We start from the raw sequence: 6,997 nt of genomic DNA on the forward strand, positions 1-6,997 counted from the left end.
CAGCGGGGGCAACTGTCATCATCACAGTCATTGTCTCTGATGGGGTGTCCACCGTGAGCCCCACAAGCTTCAGAACAGTCCTGCCAGGTGGGTGTTCATCACCCGTTTTTCTCAATGAGGAAACTGAGTCTTCAGGGCAAAGGGCTCTGATTCGGTAGCAGAGGGAAACCTGGGAACCATTCCGGGGAATTTCCTGTCCCCTTCTAATAAGTCTTCATCAAGCACCTTCCAGCCCTAAGAAACCTCAGTCTAGTTGGGGAGACACACACACACAGGGAGAGTATTAAGGTAACAGAAAATGAAGAGGGCTGATGGGAGTTCTTTGGCAAGACCATGTCCAGCTTGTGGGGGGGGAGGGGGCGGGTGATAAAGGAGGAGACAGGCACCCCAGGCCCCAGAGAAAGGAAGCATTTCCACTCCCGCAAGGCTGAGTAAGATGTGGACATGCTGAGTTGTTACGGGGGAAGAGGGGTGAGGGAACATTCCAAACAGCATGGCAAAGTCCATAGGTAGGAAACTAAATGCTTAGGAAAAGTTCCATTTCATGGATAAAGCTGAGCTTAAAGGAGCCTGGTGAGAAATAGGACTGGAGCCAGATCACGGAGGATCTTGACAAATACAGCTAAGAAGTTTGGCCTGTCCTCCTGCGTGGCGGGAGTCACTGAAGGTTTTGGGCAGCCTCATGCTGCATTACGAAACTCAACAGTTGTGTGAAGATGAACTGGTGGGAGAGGGGCACAGGGAGACTAGTGACAGGGCTGATGAAATGGTCCAGAGGAGAGATGAAGGGGGAACGGAAGGGGAGGGCCAGTGGGAAGCAGATGGAAGGAAAGGACTTGGCAACAGATTGGATTTGTGAGCAGGACAGAGGAAAGCACTGAAGACAAAGCTAAATCCCAGGCCTGACCTCCTGGCCGGCCCTCTCCGAGGCCTGGCTCTGGCCCAAGTGCTCACCCAGGCCGAGTCTCCAAGTCCAGGCTTCAGAGCCAGGATGTCTCAGCTGGAACAGCCCAACCTCCTCATTGTACAAGTAGGTAAATTGAGGCCCAGAGAGAGAGACTCACACAGTATGTTAATGGCAGGACTAGGATTAGAACCCAGGTCTCTAGACTTCCCATTCTTCGTGCCTCTACAGCTTTCTGCATATCCTTTCCCCAAGACTTCTATCTCCCCTCCAGCCCGCGCTCATGGGAGGTTCTCCATTCCCTAGAGGGAAACTGAGGCCCAGAGCCACCTGCCTGGCTTCTCACTTTGTCAGGAAAAACCGGTCGCTCTCCGCTCCCTCCCACTCCATGTGCAGGTTCAGCTGCCACAGTCCAAGGCCAGGCTCCCCGCAGCCTCCCCCAAAGCCTGCGTGGCAGCAGCGCCAACCCCACACTGACTCACCCCTGCCTGATGCCCCTTTTCGTTGCAATAACATTAAAGGAAAGTTGAGATGAGCGAACCCTCAGACCCTACAGCTCTTCCTCTAGTTTCTTTTTGTTTTGCCCTAATTCTAAAGACCTGGGTCCTTCCACTCAGGACACAGGCCAGGATCCAAGAAAGTATAACAGGCAGGAACAGAGTGCCCTCGGCCCCGTCATCCTTCTCAGATGGGTGTGGGCCCGCAGCCTCTAGGTTATTGATTAAGGAGATAAAAATAACTCTGAGCTGGCCTGGGGCAGCCACTCTGGGGCTGAAATGACTGAATAAGGCCCTCCCTCCAAGGGGTGGGGGAGTGAGGAGAAGAGAGCAGAACAAAAGAGATTTTTTGTTTGTTTCGTGTTGTTGTTTTTTAAAGGAGATTCTAGAGCCAGCCTGTCAAACTCGTGGCCGGCAGGCCGCATGCCTCATTAGGCCTCGAGTTTGACATGCTTGTTCTAGAGGGCCTGGAAGGGGATGGGCGATGGAGGGCCGGTGTAGGAACCAAGGAGGCAGAGTACTGGGAGAGCCTGCCAAAAAGAGATGAAGACTCAATGAAGGGCTTGAGAGGGGGATGAGTATTCTAGGTGGCAGGGCAGCAGGATAATAAAGGGAACTACCCCTATGTATTCAACCCTCTGTTTCCCTCAATCCCAGCACCAGCCCCTTGTGAGGCAGGAGCAATTTTGTCCCCATTTTGCAGATGAGAAAACGGCCTCAGAAAGGTGTTGTCACTGGCCCAAGGTCACAGTGTATCTGACCTCACAGCATGCTCGTCTAAACTGAGGGAACTCTGACCAGAAGATGAGCAGGGAGAATTGATGGATGGGGACCGGGGGCCCAGCTGAGATTCATCTCCCCTCCCCCAATTCCCGTGGTTAAGGGCCGAAGAGAAACCAGTCCACCGGGAGTTAGCGGCAGAGCCGAAATCCCTGGGCTGTGTCCCTGAGCTGTGTCCCTGAGCCTACTCCAGGTTCCCTTGAGCTACCTTGCAGGGCCCTTGGAGGAGGGGCCAACTTGGCCCCAGGAAGCCCTGGGGATGGAGGCATCAGAGGCCTTCCAGGGGCCCCAGGGAGGAGGTTCAGGCTCAGGTCATAGAAAAAAGCCCAGGCACCCCAGCTCTCTGTCTCCTAGCAACAGCTGGCCTCCCCAGGGAAGGCACCTCCAGCAAAGCCTCTGTTTCTCTAGAAGAGCTGGGTGAGGGCAGAGAGGAGGGGCAGCAGAGGACCCACAGGCTGTCTCTGTAGGTGCTGCTGCAGAGGTGGTCCCAGAGATGTGCAACCTTCTCTCGCCCCCTGGTTCACGGGTACACAGAGGTGCTCCTGAGAAGGTGCCCTCCCATGGGCAGCTGTAGGTCCCCAGTTCCCTCGTGTCCCTTTCCCAGCTACTGGGGGAGTCGGGGAGTTGGGGTAGGGCTAGAAAAATGATCAAACTCAGCTGGCTGAGGGATAGGGCTTTCTGGGATGTAAGGAATGGGGCTGGGAAGACAGGCAGGGGGAGAGGGATGGCTGGGCTGCCAGCCAGTGCCCAGGAGGAAACTGCCCCTCTACTAGCACGCTTGGCGGGCCCCTCGGCTGCCCGACCCCCTCAGCGCCAAGCCGCACACGTGGTTCCAAGAGCCCTGCAGGCTTTTCATCACCAGGTGGCGCTGTCCTCCTTGAAGCCCCTCTCCCTGCCATGTGGAGCCTGGCAGAACAGGGCTGGGAAAGGGGCAGGGCTAATGTTCAAAAAATAACATTGGCACAGCAGTACTGGCTGTGAAAACAGTGAAACACGTGTCCTATTGGTAAATAGCCACTACTTTGAATCCCCCTCCAGTGGCACCAAGCAGCCCAGCCTGGACATTCCAGCCTTCCTGGATCCACCAACTAAACACTAAAGCAGCGGTTCTCAACCTGTGGGGCGCGACTCCTTTGGGGGTCGAACGACCCTTTCACAGGGGTCGCCTAAGACCATCCTGCATATCAGATATTTACATGATTCATAACAGTAGCAACATTGCAGTTATGAAGTAGCAACGAAAATAGCCACTACTTTGAATCCCCCTCCAGTGGCACCAAGCAGCCCAGCCTGGACACTCCAGCCTCCTGGATCCACCAACTAAACACTAAAGAGTCTGTGCCCAGGGACTCTTTCCCCCTACCCATGTGGGAGTCTGTGCTTGTTTCACAATAAATTTTCACCTTTGCTATAAAAAAAAAGTCTGTGCCCTGGCAGTAGGGGGTCCTTCAGACCAACTCTGACTGGTGGCATGTTAAATATTTGTACATCATCCCTGGGAAGAAGCAAATCCTTCCCAGCCCCAAAAGCAAGCCAGGCTCCTCAATCCCACCAGGGTTGAACAAACTCCCAAATCTAAGCCACAAAGCTTGCACCGAAAGACCTCTGGGTTTTGAATGAGGCAGATCAGGCTCAGGCTATGCCTTGGTACCTCTCTTCATCTCTTCCCTTAGCTGGGCTGTAGTACATGGGTATGAGGGGGTGTGATTTGGATGGTTTCTAAGGATCCTTATTGCCACTTTCACTGAGCTGTGATTCCCTGATATCTCACACACACACACACACACACACACACACACACACACACAACTGCCTTTTCTTTTCTCTTCCCCCCAGAACTGACCCGTGACCTGGAGATGAGAGAGGCCCAATCTCACCAGCAAGGTAAGAGAAGGATGACTGGTGGGGAGGTGCCATGGGGCCCAACAGGTCACCTTTCCCCACCAAGCCTTCCATGTCCCAGTCCAGACTGGTTGAGCACAGCGCAGGATGTCAGCCGCACGTGTGCAGTGAGCAGCCTGCACCACCATACACAGTGCCCTGTATCTGTGTTCCTGGCGAAAGTAGGAAAATGAAAGCAGGTAGGAGATGGTGTCTGGTAGGTCCGGGCTGCATTAATTCCTCTCTGTGACCTACCTCCCCCATCCTGCCCATCCTTACGCAAATGATTCTCATGATCAGTGTCCGTATCCTCCAAGATGCTGAGTGTCAAGATGCAACACAATGACAATATGGGGTCCTTGACTTCAAGGAACTGAGTTCAGAAGAGAAAGTTGACACAAGACACATTAGCAAATCCCTCATTTTACAATTCCCCGGCCCCAAATATTTCCCCACTAAAAGATTTTTTTTATAGGTTATTAGTTCACCCATTAAATGGCAGGTGAGGTGGGGAGATGGTACTCTTGGGGTATCGAGTTTCAGTTTTGCAAGATAAAAAAGTTATAGAGATCTGTATGCTTAACACTACTGAACTGTACACTTAAAAATTGATAGGATGGTAAAAATTTTATGTTGTCATTTTTAGCAGAAATAAAACTTTTTCTTTCATGGAAAGGGGCCTGGCCGGTGTGGCTCCCTATGAACGTTGAACATTGACCTCTGAACCAGGTCATGGTTGGATGTGGTTTCCAGCTCCCTCCCCAGCAGGGGACGTGATGGAGGCAATCAATCAATGATTCTCATGATTGAAGTTTCTATCTCTCTCTCCCTCTCCCTTCCTCTCTGAAATCAATAAAAATGTATTTTAAAAACATTAAAAAATGGAAGGGGTTGCATTGTTGAGATCTTAAGCACCGATTATATGATCTCTTACAATTAGGGACTGGGTGGTACCTATTGTCTCAAAGTACAGAACACATTACCTGACATGGATAGGGATTCCGTAAATGCTTAACTAAAAATGAATCACAACAGTAGTCTTTCTTAGCCAGGAGAGAGTTAAGAATGGCCTCCCTGCATATTGATGTGCTGCTTATAGATCAAGAGTTAGGGATGGGAAAGCTGGAAATTTAAGGCAAAATGTTAAGAGCCTTACAGATTGTTTTGGGTATGTGTGCATACAGATCTAAGCAGTTATAGATTTGCAGGAATTCTGCCCATTTCTTTAAGTGGCAACTATGGGCAACCTCTTGGTGCCTAGGTGCTTGGTGGCAGGGGTTACACATCCCAGACACCAGTAAGGGTAGCTCTGTGACAACAGCAGCTTTCATTCCACCTACTACCCTTACTCTGGAAGAGCTTTGGGGGTCACCTGGGCTCAAGGCACTGCCCCAGTGTCCTACTTTTTATCTTCTCCCGCAGTGGGCTTGAGAGCTCTCTGTGTCCTTTTTTTCTGTGAAAATCACCAAGTGCTTTCATATCCATTCCAGAGTCACCTTTTGTCTACTTTTTTTGTCGCTCTCATCAATCTATGTCCCTACACTCACTCACATGTGCCAATCCTGAGATACTGTTCCAGCTGAAATGAAGCTAATAATCCAGGAAGCAGGGGTCCTCAACCCGGAAGGTCCAGTAGAATTTTTTATCTTCTCCCACAGTGGGCTTGAGAGCTCTCTGTGTCCTCTTTTTCTGTGAAAATCACCAAGTGCTTTCATATCCATTCCAGAGTCACCTTTTGTCTACTTTTTTTGTCGCTCTCATCAATCTATGTCCCTACACTCACTCACATGTGCCAATCCTGAGATACTGTTCCAGCTGAAATGAAGCTAATAATCCAGGAAGCAGGGGTCCTCAACCCGGAAGGTCCAGTAGAACCACCTGGGAAAATTTAAGGAGTGCCACTTCCCAGGTTCCAGCCCAGAGGTTCTGATTCGACTGGTCTTTGGCAGGGCCCTGGAAACTTTTCTAAAGCTCACTGGATGGTTCCCCACTAAAAGACTGGATATCCTGGGTTGAAACCCAATGCAGTAGGCAAAGGCAAGCAATAAAGTAAACAAAATATTAGAAAATGTAACAAACTCTCTCCATGAAGCAAGGTTTTGCTCACTCACTCCCCTTTCCTGCCCCCACCCCCCCTCCTAACAGTCATCGCCTCTTTCAGGTCTCTCCTGCCACAGGGCTTTTGTACAAGTTGTTCCTCTGCCCCCAGCTCCGCCTCTCCTCCCCGCACTGTGTACCTAACTCCCATTCATCTTTCAGATCCTAGCCCATGTCACTTCTGGCACATCATGTATGAATCTCACACTTGTAACTATGTCCTATACCTCTCCCACTATGCTTGCTTATGATGTTTTCTTTATTTTTTAAATATATTTTTATTGATTTCAGAGAGGAAAGGAGAGGGAGAGAGAGATACTCATAGAAACAACAATGATGAGAGAGAATCATTGATCGGCTGCCTCCTGCATGCCCCACACTGAAGATCTAGCCCATAACCCGGGCATGTGCCCTGGCCGCATGCCCCATACTGAGGATCTAGCCCATAACCCGGGCATGTGCCCTGGCCGGGAATCGAACCGTGACCTCCTGGTTCATAGATCGATGCTCAACCACTGAGCCAGGCGGGCTGGGCTATGATGTTTTCTTATCCACCGTAGCCCCTGTGCCTGACACAGCGCACATAGTAAAGGCTCGATGAATACTTGTGGGGCAAATAAATGAATAAGGACAGTTTTGCATTTAAACTGAAACCTCCAGAATTAGAGGGGAGGGCAAGCAGAGGGCAGGATCGGCGCAAAGGCCTGGGGAAGAAAAAGGAAGGCCTTGGGGAGCGCGAGAGAGCGGGCCGGACGTGCATGTAGCCGGGGAGTCGCAGGGCTTCGTCCGGTTGAGGGGTGAACTGTCTGCACCATCACCTCTCCCCCCCCCCCCCCCC

The 6,997-nt window shown here is 51.2% G+C and overlaps 1 long non-coding RNA gene across 1 annotated transcript in view; it reads left to right on the top strand.

Moving 5' to 3' along the window:
* The window catches only part of LOC106724016, a 5,874-nt gene extending 1,621 nt beyond the window's left edge, over positions 1–4,253 (top strand). The window contains exon 2 of the long non-coding RNA XR_001359766.1: positions 4,018–4,253. This is a non-coding gene — a long non-coding RNA (uncharacterized LOC106724016). The remainder of the gene's footprint in view (positions 1–4,017) is intronic.
* The last annotated feature ends 2,744 nt before the right edge of the window (positions 4,254–6,997 follow it).

Source organism: Myotis brandtii, unplaced genomic scaffold, assembly GCF_000412655.1.
Source record: "Myotis brandtii unplaced genomic scaffold, ASM41265v1 scaffold1167, whole genome shotgun sequence".
In the NCBI taxonomy this organism is placed as follows: Eukaryota; Metazoa; Chordata; class Mammalia; order Chiroptera; family Vespertilionidae; genus Myotis; species Myotis brandtii.